The sequence below is a fragment of the Hyla sarda genome, chromosome 8, assembly GCF_029499605.1.
Source record: "Hyla sarda isolate aHylSar1 chromosome 8, aHylSar1.hap1, whole genome shotgun sequence".
Classification (NCBI taxonomy): domain Eukaryota; kingdom Metazoa; phylum Chordata; class Amphibia; order Anura; family Hylidae; genus Hyla; species Hyla sarda.
Genome location: NC_079196.1, coordinates 115,180,055 through 115,207,408, shown reverse-complemented (window position 1 = coordinate 115,207,408; position 27,354 = coordinate 115,180,055). Strand labels below are relative to the sequence as shown.

Below are 27,354 nucleotides of genomic sequence, written 5' to 3'. Positions count from 1 at the left end.
ATTCAGACTTTCATTCATTCGATCTCTCTCACTCACTTGCTTTAACTCATTTGTTCTCACTCACTCACTCACTCAATCACTCACTCACTCATTCACTCTCACTCACTCTCACTCTCTCACTCACTCGCTCACTAAGTCAGTCTCTCTCTCTCTCTCTTTTTCTTTTTATATATATTTTTTTCCGTCTTCTTCTTCTTCTTCTTCTTCTTCAGACCCTGTCATAGCACTAATGCCTTTCCAATACCACCAGCAGATGGAGACACTCCATTGCAACATTGGTTGTGAGCAGCAGTTTCTAAAAACAAATGCCTCATGGCGGATTTCCCATCCATCAATGGATGGTAAATTTTGTTTTTATCATTCACTGACCACAGAAACCAATGCATGGTCAAGCAACAGCAATGACACACCCTTGTGTATAGGCATGAGACCCTCATGTCATTTAACAGGATTCAGCACCACCCACAAGACAGCTACCTGTCATGTCATGTCAAACCTGCACAGGTGTGCTAGATTATTATTATTTAGTTTTATTTTATTTTTTTGCACCAATCAGTGTGCAAACATGGTCATTAAAACGCTAAATGAATAGACGTTCATAAACCAGTCAGTGCAACTCATCATTTTGGTCTCCAATTCTCAAACTCAAATTCTCACCCACGGAGGATTAAATGAGAATCTTTCTTGTTTAACACTGGAATGGGGTGGTGCACTGTTCACTACCCGAAGATACTGCCACATCGGGTCAATGCATAGGGCGACAGAAGCAAGCTTCCAAATCAGCTCCCTTTCTCAAAAATCCATTTAATTTATGGTCCCCAGATAGGGAACGTATGTATCAGTATGTGCTCACAAGTCACCCAAGTGCAAGTATTCACACAAAAAAAAACGTGCCTCAGGATGCGATCTGTCGCAAGATCCTTTCTTTTTTTACACTTGATCTAAGCCAAAAGGCCTAGAGGGGATAACCGGGAAAGGGGTGGACCCAACCATGTCCCCTTCATGAGCACTCACATTACTCATAGGAATGGAAGGAAGGCTGGCAGCCAACCAGACTCCCATACACTCTCTGGGTGGGTGGCAGTCAGCCACCCATACATACATACATACAGCACAGGCTAAACCCACATCATCACTTAAAAAAAGGACAGGCGACCATTGCACTCTGATGGAGCATTTAGCAATGCAATCCATAGCCTGGCTTTTGCCTGAACCCCCATCACTCCTCCTCTTGCATATAAGACAATATTTCAGATCTGCATATGAAAACAACACGCCTACCTTTGTTGCACATAGCTGCCTGCCTGTCTCTAGTTACCCCACTGGCTGTAGCTGCGTCCCTTCCGACATGGAATAACACCAACTGTAACGATAAACTGAAAATTAACAGTATAAACCTGCATCATTTTGGACTCTGGTATTTGCTGAATCCGGGTGACCTGACAATCGATGGTGGTGCCGCTGGTGATTCTGGCCTTCTTGGAATCTGTTGGGCCTATGTGTTAGCTCACACATCACTTGGGTATCCATGGTAACTACCACAACATGGTCATCTGCAGTTTACATCTAGCCCGTGGCATTGAATGGCATTTTAAAAGTGCTAAGGGTCCTGGTGCAATAATCCTCCCATGAGGATCAGCCTCAACGGCTTTGTAGATTGCACTCATGTCAGCAACTCCATATACATTTTTTTTTCTTCATGCTTCTTTCTTCATCCTTTTTTCTTTCTGTCATTCAGACTTTCATTCATTCGATCTCTCTCACTCACTTGCTTTAACTCATTTGTTCTCACTCACTCACTCACTCACTCAATCACTCACTCATTCACTCTCACTCACTCTCACTCTCTCACTCACTCGCTCACTAAGTCAGTCTCTCTCTCTCTCTCTCTTTTTCTTTTTATATATATTTTTTTCCGTCTTCTTCTTCTTCTTCTTCTTCTTCTTCAGACCCTGTCATAGCACTAATGCCTTTCCAATACCACCAGCAGATGGAGACACTCCATTGCAACATTGGTTGTGAGCAGCAGTTTCTAAAAACAAATGCCTCATGGCGGATTTCCCATCCATCAATGGATGGTAAATTTTGTTTTTATCATTCACTGACCACAGAAACCAATGCATGGTCAAGCAACAGCAATGACACACCCTTGTGTATAGGCATGAGACCCTCATGTCATTTAACAGGATTCAGCACCACCCACAAGACAGCTACCTGTCATGTCATGTCAAACCTGCACAGGTGTGCTAGATTATTATTATTTAGTTTTATTTTATTTTTTTACACCAATCAGTGTGCAAACATGGTCATTAAATTGCTAAATGAATAGACGTTCATAAACCAGTCAGTGCAACTCATCATTTTGGTCTCCAATTCTCAAACTCAAATTCTCACCCACGGAGGATTAAATGAGAATCTTTCTTGTTTAACACTGGAATGGGGTGGTGCACTGTTCACTACCCGAAGATACTGCCACATCGGGTCAATGCATAGGGCGACAGAAGCAAGCTTCCAAATCAGCTCCCTTTCTCAAAAATCCATTTAATTTATGGTCCCCAGATAGGGAACGTATGTATCAGTATGTGCTCACAAGTCACCCAAGTGCAAGTATTCACACAAAAAAAAACGTGCCTCAGGATGCGATCTGTCGCAAGATCCTTTCTTTTTTTACACTTGATCTAAGCCAAAAGGCCTAGAGGGGATAACCGGGAAAGGGGTGGACCCAACCATGTCCCCTTCATGAGCACTCACATTACTCATAGGAATGGAAGGAAGGCTGGCAGCCAACCAGCCTCCCATACACTTTCTGGGTGGGTGGCAGTCAGCCACCCATACATACATACAGCACAGGCTAAACCCACATCATCACTTAAAAAAAGGACAGGCGACCATTGCACTCTGATGGAGCATTTAGCAATGCAATCCATAGCCTGGCTTTTGCCTGAACCCCCATCACTCCTCCTCTTGCATATAAGACAATATTTCAGATCTGCATATGAAAACAACACGCCTACCTTTGTTGCACATAGCTGCCTGCCTGTCTCTAGTTACCCCACTGGCTGTAGCTGCGTCCCTTCCGACATGGAATAACACCAACTGTAACGATAAACTGAAAATTAACAGTATAAACCTGCATCATTTTGGACTCTGGTATTTGCTGAATCCGGGTGACCTGACAATCGATGGTGGTGCCGCTGGTGATTCTGGCCTTCTTGGAATCTGTTGGGCCTATGTGTTAGCTCACACATCACTTGGGTATCCATGGTAACTACCACAACATGGTCATCTGCAGTTTACATCTAGCCCGTGGCATTGAATGGCATTTTAAAAGTGCTAAGGGTCCTGGTGCAATAATCCTCCCATGAGGATCAGCCTCAACGGCTTTGTAGATTGCACTCATGTCAGCAACTCCATATACATTTTTTTTTCTTCATGCTTCTTTCTTCATCCTTTTTTCTTTCTGTCATTCAGACTTTCATTCATTCGATCTCTCTCACTCACTTGCTTTAACTCATTTGTTCTCACTCACTCACTCACTCACTCAATCACTCACTCACTCATTCACTCTCACTCACTCTCACTCTCTCACTCACTCGCTCACTAAGTCAGTCTCTCTCTCTCTCTCTTTTTCTTTTTATATATATTTTTTTCCGTCTTCTTCTTCTTCTTCTTCTTCTTCTTCAGACCCTGTCATAGCACTAATGCCTTTCCAATACCACCAGCAGATGGAGACACTCCATTGCAACATTGGTTGTGAGCAGCAGTTTCTAAAAACAAATGCCTCATGGCGGATTTCCCATCCATCAATGGATGGTAAATTTTGTTTTTATCATTCACTGACCACAGAAACCAATGCATGGTCAAGCAACAGCAATGACACACCCTTGTGTATAGGCATGAGACCCTCATGTCATTTAACAGGATTCAGCACCACCCACAAGACAGCTACCTGTCATGTCATGTCAAACCTGCACAGGTGTGCTAGATTATTATTATTTAGTTTTATTTTATTTTTTTACACCAATCAGTGTGCAAACATGGTCATTAAATTGCTAAATGAATAGACGTTCATAAACCAGTCAGTGCAACTCATCATTTTGGTCTCCAATTCTCAAACTCAAATTCTCACCCACGGAGGATTAAATGAGAATCTTTCTTGTTTAACACTGGAATGGGGTGGTGCACTGTTCACTACCCGAAGATACTGCCACATCGGGTCAATGCATAGGGCGACAGAAGCAAGCTTCCAAATCAGCTCCCTTTCTCAAAAATCCATTTAATTTATGGTCCCCAGATAGGGAACGTATGTATCAGTATGTGCTCACAAGTCACCCAAGTGCAAGTATTCACACAAAAAAAAACGTGCCTCAGGATGCGATCTGTCGCAAGATCCTTTCTTTTTTTACACTTGATCTAAGCCAAAAGGCCTAGAGGGGATAACCGGGAAAGGGGTGGACCCAACCATGTCCCCTTCATGAGCACTCACATTACTCATAGGAATGGAAGGAAGGCTGGCAGCCAACCAGACTCCCATACACTCTCTGGGTGGGTGGCAGTCAGCCACCCATACATACATACATACAGCACAGGCTAAACCCACATCATCACTTAAAAAAAGGACAGGCGACCATTGCACTCTGATGGAGCATTTAGCAATGCAATCCATAGCCTGGCTTTTGCCTGAACCCCCATCACTCCTCCTCTTGCATATAAGACAATATTTCAGATCTGCATATGAAAACAACACGCCTACCTTTGTTGCACATAGCTGCCTGCCTGTCTCTAGTTACCCCACTGGCTGTAGCTGCGTCCCTTCCGACATGGAATAACACCAACTGTAACGATAAACTGAAAATTAACAGTATAAACCTGCATCATTTTGGACTCTGGTATTTGCTGAATCCGGGTGACCTGACAATCGATGGTGGTGCCGCTGGTGATTCTGGCCTTCTTGGAATCTGTTGGGCCTATGTGTTAGCTCACACATCACTTGGGTATCCATGGTAACTACCACAACATGGTCATCTGCAGTTTACATCTAGCCCGTGGCATTGAATGGCATTTTAAAAGTGCTAAGGGTCCTGGTGCAATAATCCTCCCATGAGGATCAGCCTCAACGGCTTTGTAGATTGCACTCATGTCAGCAACTCCATATACATTTTTTTTTCTTCATGCTTCTTTCTTCATCCTTTTTTCTTTCTGTCATTCAGACTTTCATTCATTCGATCTCTCTCACTCACTTGCTTTAACTCATTTGTTCTCACTCACTCACTCACTCACTCAATCACTCACTCATTCACTCTCACTCACTCTCACTCTCTCACTCACTCGCTCACTAAGTCAGTCTCTCTCTCTCTCTCTCTTTTTCTTTTTATATATATTTTTTTCCGTCTTCTTCTTCTTCTTCTTCTTCTTCTTCAGACCCTGTCATAGCACTAATGCCTTTCCAATACCACCAGCAGATGGAGACACTCCATTGCAACATTGGTTGTGAGCAGCAGTTTCTAAAAACAAATGCCTCATGGCGGATTTCCCATCCATCAATGGATGGTAAATTTTGTTTTTATCATTCACTGACCACAGAAACCAATGCATGGTCAAGCAACAGCAATGACACACCCTTGTGTATAGGCATGAGACCCTCATGTCATTTAACAGGATTCAGCACCACCCACAAGACAGCTACCTGTCATGTCATGTCAAACCTGCACAGGTGTGCTAGATTATTATTATTTAGTTTTATTTTATTTTTTTACACCAATCAGTGTGCAAACATGGTCATTAAATTGCTAAATGAATAGACGTTCATAAACCAGTCAGTGCAACTCATCATTTTGGTCTCCAATTCTCAAACTCAAATTCTCACCCACGGAGGATTAAATGAGAATCTTTCTTGTTTAACACTGGAATGGGGTGGTGCACTGTTCACTACCCGAAGATACTGCCACATCGGGTCAATGCATAGGGCGACAGAAGCAAGCTTCCAAATCAGCTCCCTTTCTCAAAAATCCATTTAATTTATGGTCCCCAGATAGGGAACGTATGTATCAGTATGTGCTCACAAGTCACCCAAGTGCAAGTATTCACACAAAAAAAAACGTGCCTCAGGATGCGATCTGTCGCAAGATCCTTTCTTTTTTTACACTTGATCTAAGCCAAAAGGCCTAGAGGGGATAACCGGGAAAGGGGTGGACCCAACCATGTCCCCTTCATGAGCACTCACATTACTCATAGGAATGGAAGGAAGGCTGGCAGCCAACCAGCCTCCCATACACTTTCTGGGTGGGTGGCAGTCAGCCACCCATACATACATACAGCACAGGCTAAACCCACATCATCACTTAAAAAAAGGACAGGCGACCATTGCACTCTGATGGAGCATTTAGCAATGCAATCCATAGCCTGGCTTTTGCCTGAACCCCCATCACTCCTCCTCTTGCATATAAGACAATATTTCAGATCTGCATATGAAAACAACACGCCTACCTTTGTTGCACATAGCTGCCTGCCTGTCTCTAGTTACCCCACTGGCTGTAGCTGCGTCCCTTCCGACATGGAATAACACCAACTGTAACGATAAACTGAAAATTAACAGTATAAACCTGCATCATTTTGGACTCTGGTATTTGCTGAATCCGGGTGACCTGACAATCGATGGTGGTGCCGCTGGTGATTCTGGCCTTCTTGGAATCTGTTGGGCCTATGTGTTAGCTCACACATCACTTGGGTATCCATGGTAACTACCACAACATGGTCATCTGCAGTTTACATCTAGCCCGTGGCATTGAATGGCATTTTAAAAGTGCTAAGGGTCCTGGTGCAATAATCCTCCCATGAGGATCAGCCTCAACGGCTTTGTAGATTGCACTCATGTCAGCAACTCCATATACATTTTTTTTTCTTCATGCTTCTTTCTTCATCCTTTTTTCTTTCTGTCATTCAGACTTTCATTCATTCGATCTCTCTCACTCACTTGCTTTAACTCATTTGTTCTCACTCACTCACTCACTCACTCAATCACTCACTCACTCATTCACTCTCACTCACTCTCACTCTCTCACTCACTCGCTCACTAAGTCAGTCTCTCTCTCTCTCTCTCTTTTTCTTTTTATATATATTTTTTTCCGTCTTCTTATTCTTCTTCTTCTTCTTCAGACCCTGTCATAGCACTAATGCCTTTCCAATACCACCAGCAGATGGAGACACTCCATTGCAACATTGGTTGTGAGCAGCAGTTTCTAAAAACAAATGCCTCATGGCGGATTTCCCATCCATCAATGGATGGTAAATTTTGTTTTTATCATTCACTGACCACAGAAACCAATGCATGGTCAAGCAACAGCAATGACACACCCTTGTGTATAGGCATGAGACCCTCATGTCATTTAACAGGATTCAGCACCACCCACAAGACAGCTACCTGTCATGTCATGTCAAACCTGCACAGGTGTGCTAGATTATTATTATTTAGTTTTATTTTATTTTTTTACACCAATCAGTGTGCAAACATGGTCATTAAAACGCTAAATGAATAGACGTTCATAAACCAGTCAGTGCAACTCATCATTTTGGTCTCCAATTCTCAAACTCAAATTCTCACCCACGGAGGATTAAATGAGAATCTTTCTTGTTTAACACTGGAATGGGTTGGTGCACTGTTCACTACCCGAAGATACTGCCACATCGGGTCAATGCATAGGGCGACAGAAGCAAGCTTCCAAATCAGCTCCCTTTCTCAAAAATCCATTTAATTTATGGTCCCCAGATAGGGAACGTATGTATCAGTATGTGCTCACAAGTCACCCAAGTGCAAGTATTCACACAAAAAAAAACGTGCCTCAGGATGCGATCTGTCGCAAGATCCTTTCTTTTTTTTACACTTGATCTAAGCCAAAAGGCCTAGAGGGGATAACCGGGAAAGGGGTGGACCCAACCATGTCCCCTTCATGAGCACTCACATTACTCATAGGAATGGAAGGAAGGCTGGCAGCCAACCAGACTCCCATACACTCTCTGGGTGGGTGGCAGTCAGCCACCCATACATACATACATACAGCACAGGCTAAACCCACATCATCACTTAAAAAAAGGACAGGCGACCATTGCACTCTGATGGAGCATTTAGCAATGCAATCCATAGCCTGGCTTTTGCCTGAACCCCCATCACTCCTCCTCTTGCATATAAGACAATATTTCAGATCTGCATATGAAAACAACACGCCTACCTTTGTTGCACATAGCTGCCTGCCTGTCTCTAGTTACCCCACTGGCTGTAGCTGCGTCCCTTCCGACATGGAATAACACCAACTGTAACGATAAACTGAAAATTAACAGTATAAACCTGCATCATTTTGGACTCTGGTATTTGCTGAATCCGGGTGACCTGACAATCGATGGTGGTGCCGCTGGTGATTCTGGCCTTCTTGGAATCTGTTGGGCCTATGTGTTAGCTCACACATCACTTGGGTATCCATGGTAACTACCACAACATGGTCATCTGCAGTTTACATCTAGCCCGTGGCATTGAATGGCATTTTAAAAGTGCTAAGGGTCCTGGTGCAATAATCCTCCCATGAGGATCAGCCTCAACGGCTTTGTAGATTGCACTCATGTCAGCAACTCCATATACATTTTTTTTTCTTCATGCTTCTTTCTTCATCCTTTTTTCTTTCTGTCATTCAGACTTTCATTCATTCGATCTCTCTCACTCACTTGCTTTAACTCATTTGTTCTCACTCACTCACTCACTCACTCAATCACTCACTCACTCATTCACTCTCACTCACTCTCACTCTCTCACTCACTCGCTCACTAAGTCAGTCTCTCTCTCTCTCTCTCTTTTTCTTTTTATATATATTTTTTTCCGTCTTCTTCTTCTTCTTCTTCAGACCCTGTCATAGCACTAATGCCTTTCCAATACCACCAGCAGATGGAGACACTCCATTGCAACATTGGTTGTGAGCAGCAGTTTCTAAAAACAAATGCCTCATGGCGGATTTCCCATCCATCAATGGATGGTAAATTTTGTTTTTATCATTCACTGACCACAGAAACCAATGCATGGTCAAGCAACAGCAATGACACACCCTTGTGTATAGGCATGAGACCCTCATGTCATTTAACAGGATTCAGCACCACCCACAAGACAGCTACCTGTCATGTCATGTCAAACCTGCACAGGTGTGCTAGATTATTATTATTTAGTTTTATTTTATTTTTTTACACCAATCAGTGTGCAAACATGGTCATTAAAACGCTAAATGAATAGACGTTCATAAACCAGTCAGTGCAACTCATCATTTTGGTCTCCAATTCTCAAACTCAAATTCTCACCCACGGAGGATTAAATGAGAATCTTTCTTGTTTAACACTGGAATGGGGTGGTGCACTGTTCACTACCCGAAGATACTGCCACATCGGGTCAATGCATAGGGCGACAGAAGCAAGCTTCCAAATCAGCTCCCTTTCTCAAAAATCCATTTAATTTATGGTCCCCAGATAGGGAACGTATGTATCAGTATGTGCTCACAAGTCACCCAAGTGCAAGTATTCACACAAAAAAAAACGTGCCTCAGGATGCGATCTGTCGCAAGATCCTTTCTTTTTTTACACTTGATCTAAGCCAAAAGGCCTAGAGGGGATAACCGGGAAAGGGGTGGACCCAACCATGTCCCCTTCATGAGCACTCACATTACTCATAGGAATGGAAGGAAGGCTGGCAGCCAACCAGACTCCCATACACTCTCTGGGTGGGTGGCAGTCAGCCACCCATACATACATACATACAGCACAGGCTAAACCCACATCATCACTTAAAAAAAGGACAGGCGACCATTGCACTCTGATGGAGCATTTAGCAATGCAATCCATAGCCTGGCTTTTGCCTGAACCCCCATCACTCCTCCTCTTGCATATAAGACAATATTTCAGATCTGCATATGAAAACAACACGCCTACCTTTGTTGCACATAGCTGCCTGCCTGTCTCTAGTTACCCCACTGGCTGTAGCTGCGTCCCTTCCGACATGGAATAACACCAACTGTAACGATAAACTGAAAATTAACAGTATAAACCTGCATCATTTTGGACTCTGGTATTTGCTGAATCCGGGTGACCTGACAATCGATGGTGGTGCCGCTGGTGATTCTGGCCTTCTTGGAATCTGTTGGGCCTATGTGTTAGCTCACACATCACTTGGGTATCCATGGTAACTACCACAACATGGTCATCTGCAGTTTACATCTAGCCCGTGGCATTGAATGGCATTTTAAAAGTGCTAAGGGTCCTGGTGCAATAATCCTCCCATGAGGATCAGCCTCAACGGCTTTGTAGATTGCACTCATGTCAGCAACTCCATATACATTTTTTTTTCTTCATGCTTCTTTCTTCATCCTTTTTTCTTTCTGTCATTCAGACTTTCATTCATTCGATCTCTCTCACTCACTTGCTTTAACTCATTTGTTCTCACTCACTCACTCACTCACTCAATCACTCACTCATTCACTCTCACTCACTCTCACTCTCTCACTCACTCGCTCACTAAGTCAGTCTCTCTCTCTCTCTCTCTTTTTCTTTTTATATATATTTTTTTCCGTCTTCTTCTTCTTCTTCTTCTTCAGACCCTGTCATAGCACTAATGCCTTTCCAATACCACCAGCAGATGGAGACACTCCATTGCAACATTGGTTGTGAGCAGCAGTTTCTAAAAACAAATGCCTCATGGCGGATTTCCCATCCATCAATGGATGGTAAATTTTGTTTTTATCATTCACTGACCACAGAAACCAATGCATGGTCAAGCAACAGCAATGACACACCCTTGTGTATAGGCATGAGACCCTCATGTCATTTAACAGGATTCAGCACCACCCACAAGACAGCTACCTGTCATGTCATGTCAAACCTGCACAGGTGTGCTAGATTATTATTATTTAGTTTTATTTTATTTTTTTACACCAATCAGTGTGCAAACATGGTCATTAAAACGCTAAATGAATAGACGTTCATAAACCAGTCAGTGCAACTCATCATTTTGGTCTCCAATTCTCAAACTCAAATTCTCACCCACGGAGGATTAAATGAGAATCTTTCTTGTTTAACACTGGAATGGGGTGGTGCACTGTTCACTACCCGAAGATACTGCCACATCGGGTCAATGCATAGGGCGACAGAAGCAAGCTTCCAAATCAGCTCCCTTTCTCAAAAATCCATTTAATTTATGGTCCCCAGATAGAGAACGTATGAATCAGTATGTGCTCACAAGTCACCCAAGTGCAAGTATTCACACACAAAAAAACGTGCCTCAGGATGCGATCTGTCGCAAGATCCTTTCTTTTTTTACACTTGATCTAAGCCAAAAGGCCTAGAGGGGATAACCGGGAAAGGGGTGGACCCAACCATGTCCCCTTCATGAGCACTCACATTACTCATAGGAATGGAAGGAAGGCTGGCAGCCAACCAGACTCCCATACACTCTCTGGGTGGGTGGCAGTCAGCCACCCATACATACATACATACATACAGCACAGGCTAAACCCACATCATCACTTAAAAAAAGGACAGGCGACCATTGCACTCTGATGGAGCATTTAGCAATGCAATCCATAGCCTGGCTTTTGCCTGAACCCCCATCACTCCTCCTCTTGCATATAAGACAATATTTCAGATCTGCATATGAAAACAACACGCCTACCTTTGTTGCACATAGCTGCCTGCCTGTCTCTAGTTACCCCACTGGCTGTAGCTGCGTCCCTTCCGACATGGAATAACACCAACTGTAACGATAAACTGAAAATTAACAGTATAAACCTGCATCATTTTGGACTCTGGTATTTGCTGAATCCGGGTGACCTGACAATCGATGGTGGTGCCGCTGGTGATTCTGGCCTTTTTGGAATCTGTTGGGCCTATGTGTTAGCTCACACATCACTTGGGTATCCATGGTAACTACCACAACATGGTCATCTGCAGTTTACATCTAGCCCGTGGCATTGAATGGCATTTTAAAAGTGCTAAGGGTCCTGGTGCAATAATCCTCCCATGAGGATCAGCCTCAACGGCTTTGTAGATTGCACTCATGTCAGCAACTCCATATACATTTTTTTTTCTTCATGCTTCTTTCTTCATCCTTTTTTCTTTCTGTCATTCAGACTTTCATTCATTCGATCTCTCTCACTCACTTGCTTTAACTCATTTGTTCTCACTCACTCACTCACTCACTCAATCACTCACTCACTCATTCACTCTCACTCACTCTCACTCTCTCACTCACTCGCTCACTAAGTCAGTCTCTCTCTCTCTCTCTCTTTTTCTTTTTATATATATTTTTTCCGTCTTCTTCTTCTTCTTCTTCTTCTTCTTCTTCAGACCCTGTCATAGCACTAATGCCTTTCCAATACCACCAGCAGATGGAGACACTCCATTGCAACATTGGTTGTGAGCAGCAGTTTCTAAAAACAAATGCCTCATGGCGGATTTCCCATCCATCAATGGATGGTAAATTTTGTTTTTATCATTCACTGACCACAGAAACCAATGCATGGTCAAGCAACAGCAATGACACACCCTTGTGTATAGGCATGAGACCCTCATGTCATTTAACAGGATTCAGCACCACCCACAAGACAGCTACCTGTCATGTCATGTCAAACCTGCACAGGTGTGCTAGATTATTATTATTTAGTTTTATTTTATTTTTTTACACCAATCAGTGTGCAAACATGGTCATTAAAACGCTAAATGAATAGACGTTCATAAACCAGTCAGTGCAACTCATCATTTTGGTCTCCAATTCTCAAACTCAAATTCTCACCCACGGAGGATTAAATGAGAATCTTTCTTGTTTAACACTGGAATGGGGTGGTGCACTGTTCACTACCCGAAGATGCTGCCACATCGGGTCAATGCATAGGGCGACAGAAGCAAGCTTCCAAATCAGCTCCCTTTCTCAAAAATCCATTTAATTTATGGTCCCCAGATAGGGAACGTATGTATCAGTATGTGCTCACAAGTCACCCAAGTGCAAGTATTCACACAAAAAAAAACGTGCCTCAGGATGCGATCCGTCGCAAGATCCTTTCTTTTTTTACACTTGATCTAAGCCAAAAGGCCTAGAGGGGATAACCGGGAAAGGGGTGGACCCAACCATGTCCCCTTCATGAGCACTCACATTACTCATAGGAATGGAAGGAAGGCTGGCAGCCAACCAGACTCCCATACACTCTCTGGGTGGGTGGCAGTCAGCCACCCATACATACATACATACAGCACAGGCTAAACCCACATCATCACTTAAAAAAAGGACAGGCGACCATTGCACTCTGATGGAGCATTTAGCAATGCAATCCATAGCCTGGCTTTTGCCTGAACCCCCATCACTCCTCCTCTTGCATATAAGACAATATTTCAGATCTGCATATGAAAACAACACGCCTACCTTTGTTGCACATAGCTGCCTGCCTGTCTCTAGTTACCCCACTGGCTGTAGCTGCGTCCCTTCCGACATGGAATAACACCAACTGTAACGATAAACTGAAAATTAACAGTATAAACCTGCATCATTTTGGACTCTGGTATTTGCTGAATCCGGGTGACCTGACAATCGATGGTGGTGCCGCTGGTGATTCTGGCCTTCTTGGAATCTGTTGGGCCTATGTGTTAGCTCACACATCACTTGGGTATCCATGGTAACTACCACAACATGGTCATCTGCAGTTTACATCTAGCCCGTGGCATTGAATGGCATTTTAAAAGTGCTAAGGGTCCTGGTGCAATAATCCTCCCATGAGGATCAGCCTCAACGGCTTTGTAGATTGCACTCATGTCAGCAACTCCATATACATTTTTTTTTCTTCATGCTTCTTTCTTCATCCTTTTTTCTTTCTGTCATTCAGACTTTCATTCATTCGATCTCTCTCACTCACTTGCTTTAACTCATTTGTTCTCACTCACTCACTCACTCACTCATTCACTCTCACTCACTCTCACTCTCTCACTCACTCGCTCACTAAGTCAGTCTCTCTCTCTCTCTCTCTTTTTCTTTTTATATATATTTTTTTCCGTCTTCTTCTTCTTCTTCTTCTTCAGACCCTGTCATAGCACTAATGCCTTTCCAATACCACCAGCAGATGGAGACACTCCATTGCAACATTGGTTGTGAGCAGCAGTTTCTAAAAACAAATGCCTCATGGCGGATTTCCCATCCATCAATGGATGGTAAATTTTGTTTTTATCATTCACTGACCACAGAAACCAATGCATGGTCAAGCAACAGCAATGACACACCCTTGTGTATAGGCATGAGACCCTCATGTCATTTAACAGGATTCAGCACCACCCACAAGACAGCTACCTGTCATGTCATGTCAAACCTGCACAGGTGTGCTAGATTATTATTATTTAGTTTTATTTTATTTTTTTACACCAATCAGTGTGCAAACATGGTCATTAAAACGCTAAATGAATAGACGTTCATAAACCAGTCAGTGCAACTCATCATTTTGGTCTCCAATTCTCAAACTCAAATTCTCACCCACGGAGGATTAAATGAGAATCTTTCTTGTTTAACACTGGAATGGGGTGGTGCACTGTTCACTACCCGAAGATACTGCCACATCGGGTCAATGCATAGGGCGACAGAAGCAAGCTTCCAAATCAGCTCCCTTTCTCAAAAATCCATTTAATTTATGGTCCCCAGATAGGGAACGTATGAATCAGTATGTGCTCACAAGTCACCCAAGTGCAAGTATTCACACACAAAAAAACGTGCCTCAGGATGCGATCTGTCGCAAGATCCTTTCTTTTTTTACACTTGATCTAAGCCAAAAGGCCTAGAGGGGATAACCGGGAAAGGGGTGGACCCAACCATGTCCCCTTCATGAGCACTCACATTACTCATAGGAATGGAAGGAAGGCTGGCAGCCAACCAGACTCCCATACACTCTCTGGGTGGGTGGCAGTCAGCCACCCATACATACATACATACAGCACAGGCTAAACCCACATCATCACTTAAAAAAAGGACAGGCGACCATTGCACTCTGATGGAGCATTTAGCAATGCAATCCATAGCCTGGCTTTTGCCTGAACCCCCATCACTCCTCCTCTTGCATATAAGACAATATTTCAGATCTGCATATGAAAACAACACGCCTACCTTTGTTGCACATAGCTGCCTGCCTGTCTCTAGTTACCCCACTGGCTGTAGCTGCGTCCCTTCCGACATGGAATAACACCAACTGTAACGATAAACTGAAAATTAACAGTATAAACCTGCATCATTTTGGACTCTGGTATTTGCTGAATCCGGGTGACCTGACAATCGATGGTGGTGCCGCTGGTGATTCTGGCCTTTTTGGAATCTGTTGGGCCTATGTGTTAGCTCACACATCACTTGGGTATCCATGGTAACTACCACAACATGGTCATCTGCAGTTTACATCTAGCCCGTGGCATTGAATGGCATTTTAAAAGTGCTAAGGGTCCTGGTGCAATAATCCTCCCATGAGGATCAGCCTCAACGGCTTTGTAGATTGCACTCATGTCAGCAACTCCATATACATTTTTTTTTCTTCATGCTTCTTTCTTCATCCTTTTTTCTTTCTGTCATTCAGACTTTCATTCATTCGATCTCTCTCACTCACTTGCTTTAACTCATTTGTTCTCACTCACTCACTCACTCACTCACTCAATCACTCACTCACTCATTCACTCTCACTCACTCTCACTCTCTCACTCACTCGCTCACTAAGTCAGTCTCTCTCTCTCTCTCTCTTTTTCTTTTTATATATATTTTTTCCGTCTTCTTCTTCTTCTTCTTCTTCTTCTTCAGACCCTGTCATAGCACTAATGCCTTTCCAATACCACCAGCAGATGGAGACACTCCATTGCAACATTGGTTGTGAGCAGCAGTTTCTAAAAACAAATGCCTCATGGCGGATTTCCCATCCATCAATGGATGGTAAATTTTGTTTTTATCATTCACTGACCACAGAAACCAATGCATGGTCAAGCAACAGCAATGACACACCCTTGTGTATAGGCATGAGACCCTCATGTCATTTAACAGGATTCAGCACCACCCACAAGACAGCTACCTGTCATGTCATGTCAAACCTGCACAGGTGTGCTAGATTATTATTATTTAGTTTTATTTTATTTTTTTACACCAATCAGTGTGCAAACATGGTCATTAAAACGCTAAATGAATAGACGTTCATAAACCAGTCAGTGCAACTCATCATTTTGGTCTCCAATTCTCAAACTCAAATTCTCACCCACGGAGGATTAAATGAGAATCTTTCTTGTTTAACACTGGAATGGGGTGGTGCACTGTTCACTACCCGAAGATGCTGCCACATCGGGTCAATGCATAGGGCGACAGAAGCAAGCTTCCAAATCAGCTCCCTTTCTCAAAAATCCATTTAATTTATGGTCCCCAGATAGGGAACGTATGTATCAGTATGTGCTCACAAGTCACCCAAGTGCAAGTATTCACACAAAAAAAAACGTGCCTCAGGATGCGATCCGTCGCAAGATCCTTTCTTTTTTTACACTTGATCTAAGCCAAAAGGCCTAGAGGGGATAACCGGGAAAGGGGTGGACCCAACCATGTCCCCTTCATGAGCACTCACATTACTCATAGGAATGGAAGGAAGGCTGGCAGCCAACCAGACTCCCATACACTCTCTGGGTGGGTGGCAGTCAGCCACCCATACATACATACATACAGCACAGGCTAAACCCACATCATCACTTAAAAAAAGGACAGGCGACCATTGCACTCTGATGGAGCATTTAGCAATGCAATCCATAGCCTGGCTTTTGCCTGAACCCCCATCACTCCTCCTCTTGCATATAAGACAATATTTCAGATCTGCATATGAAAACAACACGCCTACCTTTGTTGCACATAGCTGCCTGCCTGTCTCTAGTTACCCCACTGGCTGTAGCTGCGTCCCTTCCGACATGGAATAACACCAACTGTAACGATAAACTGAAAATTAACAGTATAAACCTGCATCATTTTGGACTCTGGTATTTGCTGAATCCGGGTGACCTGACAATCGATGGTGGTGCCGCTGGTGATTCTGGCCTTCTTGGAATCTGTTGGGCCTATGTGTTAGCTCACACATCACTTGGGTATCCATGGTAACTACCACAACATGGTCATCTGCAGTTTACATCTAGCCCGTGGCATTGAATGGCATTTTAAAAGTGCTAAGGGTCCTGGTGCAATAATCCTCCCATGAGGATCAGCCTCAACGGCTTTGTAGATTGCACTCATGTCAGCAACTCCATATACATTTTTTTTTCTTCATGCTTCTTTCTTCATCCTTTTTTCTTTCTGTCATTCAGACTTTCATTCATTCGATCTCTCTCACTCACTTGCTTTAACTCATTTGTTCTCACTCACTCACTCACTCACTCACTCACTCAATCACTCACTCACTCATTTACTCTCACTCACTCTCACTCTCTCACTCACTCGCTCACTAAGTCAGTCTCTCTCTCTCTCTCTTTTTCTTTTTATATATATTTTTTTCCGTCTTCTTCTTCTTCTTCTTCAGACCCTGTCATAGCACTAATGCCTTTCCAATACCACCAGCAGATGGAGACACTCCATTGCAACATTGGTTGTGAGCAGCAGTTTCTAAAAACAAATGCCTCATGGCGGATTTCCCATCCATCAATGGATGGTAAATTTTGTTTTTATCATTCACTGACCACAGAAACCAATGCATGGTCAAGCAACAGCAATGACACACCCTTGTGTATAGGCATGAGACCCTCATGTCATTTAACAGGATTCAGCACCACCCACAAGACAGCTACCTGTCATGTCATGTCAAACCTGCACAGGTGTGCTAGATTATTATTATTTAGTTTTATTTTATTTTTTTACACCAATCAGTGTGCAAACATGGTCATTAAAACGCTAAATGAATAGACGTTCATAAACCAGTCAGTGCAACTCATCATTTTGGTCTCCAATTCTCAAACTCAAATTCTCACCCACGGAGGATTAAATGAGAATCTTTCTTGTTTAACACTGGAATGGGGTGGTGCACTGTTCACTACCCGAAGATACTGCCACATCGGGTCAATGCATAGGGCGACAGAAGCAAGCTTCCAAATCAGCTCCCTTTCTCAAAAATCCATTTAATTTATGGTCCCCAGATAGGGAACGTATGTATCAGTATGTGCTCACAAGTCACCCAAGTGCAAGTATTCACACAAAAAAAAACGTGCCTCAGGATGCGATCTGTCGCAAGATCCTTTCTTTTTTTACACTTGATCTAAGCCAAAAGGCCTAGAGGGGATAACCGGGAAAGGGGTGGACCCAACCATGTCCCCTTCATGAGCACTCACATTACTCATAGGAATGGAAGGAAGGCTGGCAGCCAACCAGCCTCCCATACACTTTCTGGGTGGGTGGCAGTCAGCCACCCATACATACATACAGCACAGGCTAAACCCACATCATCACTTAAAAAAAGGACAGGCGACCATTGCACTCTGATGGAGCATTTAGCAATGCAATCCATAGCCTGGCTTTTGCCTGAACCCCCATCACTCCTCCTCTTGCATATAAGACAATATTTCAGATCTGCATATGAAAACAACACGCCTACCTTTGTTGCACATAGCTGCCTGCCTGTCTCTAGTTACCCCACTGGCTGTAGCTGCGTCCCTTCCGATATGGAATAACACCAACTGTAACGATAAACTGAAAATTAACAGTATAAACCTGCATCATTTTGGACTCTGGTATTTGCTGAATCCGGGTGACCTGACAATCGATGGTGGTGCCGCTGGTGATTCTGGCCTTCTTGGAATCTGTTGGGCCTATGTGTTAGCTCACACATCACTTGGGTATCCATGGTAACTACCACAACATGGTCATCTGCAGTTTACATCTAGCCCGTGGCATTGAATGGCATTTTAAAAGTGCTAAGGGTCCTGGTGCAATAATCCTCCCATGAGGATCAGCCTCAACGGCTTTGTAGATTGCACTCATGTCAGCAACTCCATATACATTTTTTTTTCTTCATGCTTCTTTCTTCATCCTTTTTTCTTTCTGTCATTCAGACTTTCATTCATTCGATCTCTCTCACTCACTTGCTTTAACTCATTTGTTCTCACTCACTCACTCACTCACTCAATCACTCACTCACTCATTCACTCTCACTCACTCTCACTCTCTCACTCACTCGCTCACTAAGTCAGTCTCTCTCTCTCTCTCTCTTTTTCTTTTTATATATATTTTTTTCCGTCTTCTTCTTCTTCTTCTTCTTCAGACCCTGTCATAGCACTAATGCCTTCCCAATACCACCAGCAGATGGAGACACTCCATTGCAACATTGGTTGTGAGCAGCAGTTTCTAAAAACAAATGCCTCATGGCGGATTTCCCATCCATCAATGGATGGTAAATTTTGTTTTTATCATTCACTGACCACAGAAACCAATGCATGGTCAAGCAACAGCAATGACACACCCTTGTGTATAGGCATGAGACCCTCATGTCATTTAACAGGATTCAGCACCACCCACAAGACAGCTACCTGTCATGTCATGTCAAACCTGCACAGGTGTGCTAGATTATTATTATTTAGTTTTATTTTATTTTTTTACACCAATCAGTGTGCAAACATGGTCATTAAAACGCTAAATGAATAGACGTTCATAAACCAGTCAGTGCAACTCATCATTTTGGTCTCCAATTCTCAAACTCAAATTCTCACCCACGGAGGATTAAATGAGAATCTTTCTTGTTTAACACTGGAATGGGGTGGTGCACTGTTCACTACCCGAAGATACTGCCACATCGGGTCAATGCATAGGGCGACAGAAGCAAGCTTCCAAATCAGCTCCCTTTCTCAAAAATCCATTTAATTTATGGTCCCCAGATAGGGAACGTATGTATCAGTATGTGCTCACAAGTCACCCAAGTGCAAGTATTCACACAAAAAAAAACGTGCCTCAGGATGCGATCTGTCGCAAGATCCTTACTTTTTTTACACTTGATCTAAGCCAAAAGGCCTAGAGGGGATAACCGGGAAAGGGGTGGACCCAACCATGTCCCCTTCATGAGCACTCACATTACTCATAGGAATGGAAGGAAGGCTGGCAGCCAACCAGCCTCCCATACACTTTCTGGGTGGGTGGCAGTCAGCCACCCATACATACATACAGCACAGGCTAAACCCACATCATCACTTAAAAAAAGGACAGGCGACCATTGCACTCTGATGGAGCATTTAGCAATGCAATCCATAGCCTGGCTTTTGCCTGAAACCCATCACTCCTCCTCTTGCATATAAGACAATATTTCAGATCTGCATATGAAAACAACACGCCTACCTTTGTTGCACATAGCTGCCTGCCTGTCTCTAGTTACCCCACTGGCTGTAGCTGCGTCCCTTCCGACATGGAATAACACCAACTGTAACGATAAACTGAAAATTAACAGTATAAACCTGCATCATTTTGGACTCTGGTATTTGCTGAATCCGGGTGACCTGACAATCGATGGTGGTGCCGCTGGTGATTCTGGCCTTCTTGGAATCTGTTGGGCCTATGTGTTAGCTCACACATCACTTGGGTATCCATGGTAACTACCACAACATGGTCATCTGCAGTTTACATCTAGCCCGTGGCATTGAATGGCATTTTAAAAGTGCTAAGGGTCCTGGTGCAATAATCCTCCCATGAGGATCAGCCTCAACGGCTTTGTAGATTGCACTCATGTCAGCAACTCCATATACATTTTTTTTTCTTCATGCTTCTTTCTTCATCCTTTTTTCTTTCTGTCATTCAGACTTTCATTCATTCGATCTCTCTCACTCACTTGCTTTAACTCATTTGTTCTCACTCACTCACTCACTCACTCACTCAATCACTCACTCACTCATTTACTCTCACTCACTCTCACTCTCTCACTCACTCGCTCACTAAGTCAGTCTCTCTCTCTCTCTCTCTTTTTCTTTTTATATATATTTTTTTCCGTCTTCTTCTTCTTCAGACCCTGTCATAGCACTAATGCCTTTCCAATACCACCAGCAGATGGAGACACTCCATTGCAACATTGGTTGTGAGCAGCAGTTTCTAAAAACAAATGCCTCATGGCGGATTTCCCATCCATCAATGGATGGTAAATTTTGTTTTTATCATTCACTGACCACAGAAACCAATGCATGGTCAAGCAACAGCAATGACACACCCTTGTGTATAGGCATGAGACCCTCATGTCATTTAACAGGATTCAGCACCACCCACAAGACAGCTACCTGCCATGTCATGTCAAACCTGCACAGGTGTGCTAGATTATTATTATTTAGTTTTATTTTATTTTTTTACACCAATCAGTGTGCAAACATGGTCATTAAAACGCTAAATGAATAGACGTTCATAAACCAGTCAGTGCAACTCATCATTTTGGTCTCCAATTCTCAAACTCAAATTCTCACCCACGGAGGATTAAATGAGAATCTTTCTTGTTTAACACTGGAATGGGGTGGTGCACTGTTCACTACCCGAAGATACTGCCACATCGGGTCAATGCATAGGGCGACAGAAGCAAGCTTCCAAATCAGCTCCCTTTCTCAAAAATCCATTTAATTTATGGTCCCCAGATAGGGAACGTATGTATCAGTATGTGCTCACAAGTCACCCAAGTGCAAGTATTCACACAAAAAAAAACGTGCCTCAGGATGCGATCTGTCGCAAGATCCTTTCTTTTTTTACACTTGATCTAAGCCAAAAGGCCTAGAGGGGATAACCGGGAAAGGGGTGGACCCAACCATGTCCCCTTCATGAGCACTCACATTACTCATAGGAATGGAAGGAAGGCTGGCAGCCAACCAGCCTCCCATACACTTTATGGGTGGGTGGCAGTCAGCCACCCATACATACATACAGCACAGGCTAAACCCACATCATCACTTAAAAAAAGGACAGGCGACCATTGCACTCTGATGGAGCATTTAGCAATGCAATCCATAGCCTGGCTTTTGCCTGAACCCCCATCACTCCTCCTCTTGCATATAAGACAATATTTCAGATCTGCATATGAAAACAACACGCCTACCTTTGTTGCACATAGCTGCCTGCCTGTCTCTAGTTACCCCACTGGCTGTAGCTGCGTCCCTTCCGACATGGAATAACACCAACTGTAACGATAAACTGAAAATTAACAGTATAAACCTGCATCATTTTGGACTCTGGTATTTGCTGAATCCGGGTGACCTGACAATCGATGGTGGTGCCGCTGGTGATTCTGGCCTTCTTGGAATCTGTTGGGCCTATGTGTTAGCTCACACATCACTTGGGTATCCATGGTAACTACCACAACATGGTCATCTGCAGTTTACATCTAGCCCGTGGCATTGAATGGCATTTTAAAAGTGCTAAGGGTCCTGGTGCAATAATCCTCCCATGAGGATCAGCCTCAACGGCTTTGTAGATTGCACTCATGTCAGCAACTCCATATACATTTTTTTTTCTTCATGCTTCTTTCTTCATCCTTTTTTCTTTCTGTCATTCAGACTTTCATTCATTCGATCTCTCTCACTCACTTGCTTTAACTCATTTGTTCTCACTCACTCACTCACTCAATCACTCACTCACTCATTCACTCTCACTCACTCTCACTCTCTCACTCACTCGCTCACTAAGTCAGTCTCTCTCTCTCTCTCTCTTTTTCTTTTTATATATATTTTTTTCCGTCTTCTTCTTCTTCTTCTTCTTCAGACCCTGTCATAGCACTAATGCCTTTCCAATACCACCAGCAGATGGAGACACTCCATTGCAACATTGGTTGTGAGCAGCAGTTTCTAAAAACAAATGCCTCATGGCGGATTTCCCATCCATCAATGGATGGTAAATTTTGTTTTTATCATTCACTGACCACAGAAACCAATGCATGGTCAAGCAACAGCAATGACACACCCTTGTGTATAGGCATGAGACCCTCATGTCATTTAACAGGATTCGGTACCACCCACAAGACAGCTACCTGTCATGTCATGTCAAACCTGCACAGGTGTGCTAGATTATTATTATTTAGTTTTATTTTATTTTTTTACACCAATCAGTGTGCAAACATGGTCATTAAAACGCTAAATGAATAGACGTTCATAAACCAGTCAGTGCAACTCATCATTTTGGTCTCCAATTCTCAAACTCAAATTCTCACCCACGGAGGATTAAATGAGAATCTTTCTTGTTTAACACTGGAATGGGGTGGTGCACTGTTCACTACCCGAAGATACTGCCACATCGGGTCAATGCATAGGGCGACAGAAGCAAGCTTCCAAATCAGCTCCCTTTCTCAAAAATCCATTTAATTTATGGTCCCCAGATAGGGAACGTATGTATCAGTATGTGCTCACAAGTCACCCAAGTGCAAGTATTCACACAAAAAAAAACGTGCCTCAGGATGCGATCTGTCGCAAGATCCTTTCTTTTTTTACACTTGATCTAAGCCAAAAGGCCTAGAGGGGATAACCGGGAAAGGGGTGGACCCAACCATGTCCCCTTCATGAGCACTCACATTACTCATAGGAATAGAAGGAAGGCTGGCAGCCAACCAGCCTCCCATACACTTTCTGGGTGGGTGGCAGTCAGCCACCCATACATACATACAGCACAGGCTAAACCCACATCATCACTTAAAAAAAGGACAGGCGACCATTGCACTCTGATGGAGCATTTAGCAATGCAATCCATAGCCTGGCTTTTGCCTGAACCCCCATCACTCCTCCTCTTGCATATAAGACAATATTTCAGATCTGCATATGAAAACAACACGCCTACCTTTGTTGCACATAGCTGCCTGCCTGTCTCTAGTTACCCCACTGGCTGTAGCTGCGTCCCTTCCGACATGGAATAACACCAACTGTAACGATAAAATGAAAATTAACAGTATAAACCTGCATCATTTTGGACTCTGGTATTTGCTGAATCCGGGTGACCTGACAATCGATGGTGGTGCCGCTGGTGATTCTGGCCTTCTTGGAATCTGTTGGGCCTATGTGTTAGCTCACACATCACTTGGGTATCCATGGTAACTACCACAACATGGTCATCTGCAGTTTACATCTAGCCCGTGGCATTGAATGGCATTTTAAAAGTGCTAAGGGTCCTGGTGCAATAATCCTCCCATGAGGATCAGCCTCAACGGCTTTGTAGATTGCACTCATGTCAGCAACTCCATATACATTTTTTTTTCTTCATGCTTCTTTCTTCATCCTTTTTTCTTTCTGTCATTCAGACTTTCATTCATTCGATCTCTCTCACTCACTTGCTTTAACTCATTTGTTCTCACTCACTCACTCACTCACTCAATCACTCACTCACTCATTCACTCTCACTCACTCTCACTCTCTCACTCACTCGCTCACTAAGTCAGTCTCTCTCTCTCTCTCTCTCTCTTTTTCTTTTTATATATATTTTTTTCCGTCTTCTTCTTCTTCTTCAGACCCTGTCATAGCACTAATGCCTTTCCAATACCACCAGCAGATGGAGACACTCCATTGCAACATTGGTTGTGAGCAGCAGTTTCTAAAAACAAATGCCTCATGGCGGATTTCCCATCCATCAATGGATGGTAAATTTTGTTTTTATCATTCACTGACCACAGAAACCAATGCATGGTCAAGCAACAGCAATGACACACCCTTGTGTATAGGCATGAGACCCTCATGTCATTTAACAGGATTCAGCACCACCCACAAGACAGCTACCTGTCATGTCATGTCAAACCTGCACAGGTGTGCTAGATTATTATTATTTAGTTTTATTTTATTTTTTTACACCAATCAGTGTGCAAACATGGTCATTAAAACGCTAAATGAATAGACGTTCATAAACCAGTCAGTGCAACTCATCATTTTGGTCTCCAATTCTCAAACTCAAATTCTCACCCACGGAGGATTAAATGAGAATCTTTCTTGTTTAACACTGGAATGGGGTGGTGCACTGTTCACTACCCGAAGATACTGCCACATCGGGTCAATGCATAGGGCGACAGAAGCAAGCTTCCAAATCAGCTCCCTTTCTCAAAAATCCATTTAATTTATGGTCCCCAGATAGGGAACGTATGTATCAGTATGTGCTCACAAGTCACCCAAGTGCAAGTATTCACACAAAAAAAAACATGCCTCAGGATGCGATCTGTCGCAAGATCCTTTCTTTTTTTACACTTGATCTAAGCCAAAAGGCCTAGAGGGGATAACCGGGAAAGGGGTGGACCCAACCATGTCCCCTTCATGAGCACTCACATTACTCATAGGAATGGAAGGAAGGCTGGCAGCCAACCAGCCTCCCATACACTTTCTGGGTGGGTGGCAGTCAGCCACCCATACATACATACAGCACAGGCTAAACCCACATCATCACTTAAAAAAAGGACAGGCGACCATTGCACTCTGATGGAGCATTTAGCAATGCAATCCATAGCCTGGCTTTTGCCTGAACCCCCATCACTCCTCCTCTTGCATATAAGACAATATTTCAGATCTGCATATGAAAACAACACGCCTACCTTTGTTGCACATAGCTGCCTGCCTGTCTCTAGTTACCCCACTGGCTGTAGCTACGTCCCTTCCGACATGGAATAACACCAACTGTAACGATAAACTGAAAATTAACAGTATAAACCTGCATCATTTTGGACTCTGGTATTTGCTGAATCCGGGTGACCTGACAATCGATGGTGGTGCCGCTGGTGATTCTGGCCTTCTTGGAATCTGTTGGGCCTATGTGTTAGCTCACACATCACTTGGGTATCCATGGTAACTACCACAACATGGTCATCTGCAGTTTACATCTAGCCCGTGGCATTGAATGGCATTTTAAAAGTGCTAAGGGTCCTGGTGCAATAATCCTCCCATGAGGATCAGCCTCAACGGCTTTGTAGATTGCACTCATGTCAGCAACTCCATATACATTTTTTTTTCTTCATGCTTCTTTCTTCATCCTTTTTTCTTTCTGTCATTCAGACTTTCATTCATTCGATCTCTCTCACTCACTTGCTTTAACTCATTTGTTCTCACTCACTCACTCACTCACTCAATCACTCACTCACTCATTCACTCTCACTCACTCTCACTCTCTCACTCACTCGCTCACTAAGTCAGTCTCTCTCTCTCTCTCTTTTTCTTTTTATATATATTTTTTTCCGTCTTCTTCTTCTTCAGACCCTGTCATAGCACTAATGCCTTTCCAATACCACCAGCAGATGGAGACACTCCATTGCAACATTGGTTGTGAGCAGCAGTTTCTAAAAACAAATGCCTCATGGCGGATTTCCCATCCATCAATGGATGGTAAATTTTGTTTTTATCATTCACTGACCACAGAAACCAATGCATGGTCAAGCAACAGCAATGACACACCCTTGTGTATAGGCATGAGACCCTCATGTCATTTAACAGGATTCAGCACCACCCACAAGACAGCTACCTGTCATGTCATGTCAAACCTGCACAGGTGTGCTAGATTATTATTATTTAGTTTTATTTTATTTTTTTACACCAATCAGTGTGCAAACATGGTCATTAAAACGCTAAATGAATAGACGTTCATAAACCAGTCAGTGCAACTCATCATTTTGGTCTCCAATTCTCAAACTCAAATTCTCACCCACGGAGGATTAAATGAGAATCTTTCTTGTTTAACACTGGAATGGGGTGGTGCACTGTTCACTACCCGAAGATACTGCCACATCGGGTCAATGCATAGGGCGACAGAAGCAAGCTTCCAAATCAGCTCCCTTTCTCAAAAATCCATTTAATTTATGGTCCCCAGATAGGGAACGTATGTATCAGTATGTGCTCACAAGTCACCCAAGTGCAAGTATTCACACAAAAAAAAACGTGCCTCAGGATGCGATCTGTCGCAAGATCCTTTCTTTTTTTACACTTGATCTAAGCCAAAAGGCCTAGAGGGGATAACCGGGAAAGGGGTGGACCCAACCATGTCCCCTTCATGAGCACTCACATTACTCATAGGAATGGAAGGAAGGCTGGCAGCCAACCAGCCTCCCATACACTTTCTGGGTGGGTGGCAGTCAGCCACCCATACATACATACAGCACAGGCTAAACCCACATCATCACTTAAAAAAAGGACAGGCGACCATTGCACTCTGATGGAGCATTTAGCAATGCAATCCATAGCCTGGCTTTTGCCTGAACCCCCATCACTCCTCCTCTTGCATATAAGACAATATTTCAGATCTGCATATGAAAACAACACGCCTACCTTTGTTGCACATAGCTGCCTGCCTGTCTCTAGTTACCCCACTGGCTGTAGCTGCGTCCCTTCCGACATGGAATAACACCAACTGTAACG

General features: G+C 43.4%; 16 pseudogenes; all 16 read right to left on the bottom strand.

Moving 5' to 3' along the window:
- Positions 1-702: 702 nt before the first annotated feature.
- LOC130286734 (U2 spliceosomal RNA) lies at positions 703-966 on the bottom strand (annotated as a pseudogene).
- Positions 967-2,439: 1,473 nt separating this feature from the next.
- Positions 2,440-2,703, bottom strand: LOC130286733 (U2 spliceosomal RNA; annotated as a pseudogene).
- Positions 2,704-4,174: 1,471 nt separating this feature from the next.
- Positions 4,175-4,438, bottom strand: LOC130286732 (U2 spliceosomal RNA; annotated as a pseudogene).
- Positions 4,439-5,911: 1,473 nt separating this feature from the next.
- Positions 5,912-6,175, bottom strand: LOC130286731 (U2 spliceosomal RNA; annotated as a pseudogene).
- Positions 6,176-7,645: 1,470 nt separating this feature from the next.
- LOC130288736 (U2 spliceosomal RNA) lies at positions 7,646-7,910 on the bottom strand (annotated as a pseudogene).
- Positions 7,911-9,378: 1,468 nt separating this feature from the next.
- Positions 9,379-9,642, bottom strand: LOC130286730 (U2 spliceosomal RNA; annotated as a pseudogene).
- Positions 9,643-11,109: 1,467 nt separating this feature from the next.
- Positions 11,110-11,373, bottom strand: LOC130288790 (U2 spliceosomal RNA; annotated as a pseudogene).
- A 1,483-nt stretch (positions 11,374-12,856) lies between these two features.
- Positions 12,857-13,120, bottom strand: LOC130289445 (U2 spliceosomal RNA; annotated as a pseudogene).
- A 1,455-nt stretch (positions 13,121-14,575) lies between these two features.
- On the bottom strand, positions 14,576-14,839 carry LOC130287141 (U2 spliceosomal RNA; annotated as a pseudogene).
- A 1,480-nt stretch (positions 14,840-16,319) lies between these two features.
- Positions 16,320-16,583, bottom strand: LOC130289444 (U2 spliceosomal RNA; annotated as a pseudogene).
- Positions 16,584-18,057: 1,474 nt separating this feature from the next.
- LOC130286729 (U2 spliceosomal RNA) lies at positions 18,058-18,321 on the bottom strand (annotated as a pseudogene).
- A 1,467-nt stretch (positions 18,322-19,788) lies between these two features.
- On the bottom strand, positions 19,789-20,052 carry LOC130286288 (U2 spliceosomal RNA; annotated as a pseudogene).
- A 1,461-nt stretch (positions 20,053-21,513) lies between these two features.
- LOC130286728 (U2 spliceosomal RNA) lies at positions 21,514-21,777 on the bottom strand (annotated as a pseudogene).
- Positions 21,778-23,240: 1,463 nt separating this feature from the next.
- Positions 23,241-23,504, bottom strand: LOC130286727 (U2 spliceosomal RNA; annotated as a pseudogene).
- A 1,465-nt stretch (positions 23,505-24,969) lies between these two features.
- LOC130287644 (U2 spliceosomal RNA) lies at positions 24,970-25,233 on the bottom strand (annotated as a pseudogene).
- Positions 25,234-26,689: 1,456 nt separating this feature from the next.
- On the bottom strand, positions 26,690-26,953 carry LOC130286725 (U2 spliceosomal RNA; annotated as a pseudogene).
- Positions 26,954-27,354: the final 401 nt, after the last annotated feature.